Here is a 2,172-nt window from a genome sequence, read left to right as displayed (position 1 = left end):
CCACTGGACATGTCGGACTTTGAACCCCCCAAACGTGCAAAACATGCGCTCTACCATTGTAGACCCCCAACTACAACAGCGCATGAAAATGACCTTCCGTTGTTGGCAGGATTCGAACCTGCGCAGGGAGACCTCAATGGATTTCTAGTCTATTGCCTTAACCACTCGGCCACAACAACTGCACTTGTTTTGGGTTTTTGTGACCACCTGCATTAGGCAACAGTTACACATCTTGATCATATGAAGATGTCTGAAAGGAAATCCAAGAGTTTGGAACTAAAGAGCCGCTGCGATGGCCGGGAATCGAACCCGGGTCAACTGCTTGGAAGGCAGCTATGCTCACCACTATACCACCATCGCTTGGAAGACAGGGAATTTTCATGGAATTTTTCTGGTGAATCAGCACTTTACATCATTGGAGGAATTTGACATTGAAATTGTGAAGTAGCAGTTGAGCTGTACCATGGTGCATCAAAGCTACAGAGTGATTGAGTTAAACAGTGTTGAGTGTCACTTTTGTGTATATCAGGGCGGCTCCGGAAAACCTGAGTTCCATAAGCTCTGTCAGTGTGAGTTTGATGATTTTTATTATTCATTTAACTGCCACATGTTTGACATGTGAATGTCGTTTGCCAATACAAAGTCATGTGGAGTGTGGACGAACTTCAGATCCGTCTTGGCATTTTATTGTGATCACAGTCTTATTTCACAAAAATGCTTGTGAGACATTGTGGCTCACATGTGGCTTTGACTTGCAACTGAATCTTTAGACCCCATTGTAAGATTACCATTACCATATTACCATTCATCCAAGATACAGGGAGATACCATATTTTTCTCTTGCTTTTGTGAAACTTCCATTGCTCAAGAACAGCTTGTTAAATCTAGGAGAGACTGTATGTACTATGTTGTGGACAACTGTGCACAATCGTTTTCCTTCCATTCTGTTGTCAGCAGAATTTGAACCTGCACAAGGAGACTCCAACAGATTTCTCATTGTTTTCAATGTAAAGATGTTGGAGATGCCGGGGATTGAACCCGGGACCTCATACATGCAAAGCATGCGCTCTACCACTGAGCTACATCCCCTGTATGTGCTCTCAATTTTTGTCAGCACAGCGGTTCAGTGGGGCTGCAGCAGTTAAAATTGCACTTTTTCTCAAAGTGCTTATGGATGCATTATGGTGCATACCGACTGAGACATTTTAGCAATCTTATTGGTTCATTACAGCGTGGATGTAACAAATTTGAGTATGACTTCAAGTTGTGTGTACGTAGACTGCACAATGATAACACCTACTGAATAGTATGCTTTGTCTTTGTGTGTCATCGTGGGAAAGTGTGGCCCTTGAGACACCCACATTCCGATTTACCCACATTCCGATTTACCCTCCGATCCTGTTGGTAACAGTAATGGAACACAACTTTTTTTGCTAACTGCTTTTAAAGTCAACGAATGGAGGAAGAGAACAAGAGAAAGGGAAAACAAGAAACTAAAATGTGCGACGGCTTAATGAGAATATGAGAACGGAGCCAGTTCGATGCCATTTGGCTTTTTTTGTACTGTTTCAAAGAAGAATCATGTAAATGTATAATGACAATCCACTGCCTTGACCGGATGCGGCTAGTGGGTGCACTTTCCATGTGTAAAGTTTGCGTGGTTACAAATTTTTGTGTGCACAGGGAAGTCCAGGAACGGGTGTGAAGACCCACTGGACATGTCGGACTTTGAACCCCCCAAACGTGCAAAACATGCGTTCTACCATTGTAGACCCCCAACTACAACAGCGCATGAAAATGACCTTCCGTTGTTGGCAGGATTCGAACCTGCGCGGGGCGACCCCAATGGATTTCTAGTCCATCGCCTTAACCACTCGGCCACAACAACTGGACACAGTTTGGGTTTTTGTGACCACCTGCATTAGGCAACAGTTACACATCTCGATCATATGAAGATGTCTGAAAGGAAATCCAAGAGTTTGGAACTAAAGAGCCGCTGCGATGGCCAGGAATCGAACCCGGGTCAACTGCTTGGAAGGCAGCTATGCTCACCACTATACCACCATCGCTTGGAAGACAGGGAATTTTCATGGAATTTTTCTGGTGAATCAGCACTTTACATCATTGGAGGAATTTGACATTGAAATTGTGAAGTAGCAGTTGAGCTGTACC

The 2,172-nt window shown here is 44.0% G+C and overlaps 5 non-coding genes across 5 annotated transcripts; all 5 read right to left on the bottom strand.

Annotated features, from left to right (window-relative positions):
• Positions 1-97: 97 nt before the first annotated feature.
• On the bottom strand, positions 98-179 carry trnas-aga (transfer RNA serine (anticodon AGA)). The gene has a single exon. It is a non-coding gene; the product is annotated as a tRNA-Ser (tRNA).
• Positions 180-288: 109 nt separating this feature from the next.
• trnag-ucc (transfer RNA glycine (anticodon UCC)) lies at positions 289-360 on the bottom strand. Its single transcript has one exon. It is a non-coding gene; the product is annotated as a tRNA-Gly (tRNA).
• A 657-nt stretch (positions 361-1,017) lies between these two features.
• Positions 1,018-1,089, bottom strand: trnaa-ugc (transfer RNA alanine (anticodon UGC)). Its single transcript has one exon. It is a non-coding gene; the product is annotated as a tRNA-Ala (tRNA).
• A 717-nt stretch (positions 1,090-1,806) lies between these two features.
• On the bottom strand, positions 1,807-1,888 carry trnas-aga (transfer RNA serine (anticodon AGA)). The gene has a single exon. It is a non-coding gene; the product is annotated as a tRNA-Ser (tRNA).
• A 109-nt stretch (positions 1,889-1,997) lies between these two features.
• Positions 1,998-2,069, bottom strand: trnag-ucc (transfer RNA glycine (anticodon UCC)). Its single transcript has one exon. It is a non-coding gene; the product is annotated as a tRNA-Gly (tRNA).
• Positions 2,070-2,172: the final 103 nt, after the last annotated feature.

Source organism: Seriola lalandi, unplaced genomic scaffold (genome assembly GCF_002814215.2).
Source record: "Seriola lalandi dorsalis isolate HSWRI2012SDOR001 ecotype SW California unplaced genomic scaffold, Sedor1 jcf7180002054943, whole genome shotgun sequence".
Classification (NCBI taxonomy): Eukaryota; Metazoa; Chordata; class Actinopteri; order Carangiformes; family Carangidae; genus Seriola; species Seriola lalandi.
Note: the sequence above shows the minus strand (reverse complement) of the source record. Positions and strands in the feature narration are given on the sequence as shown.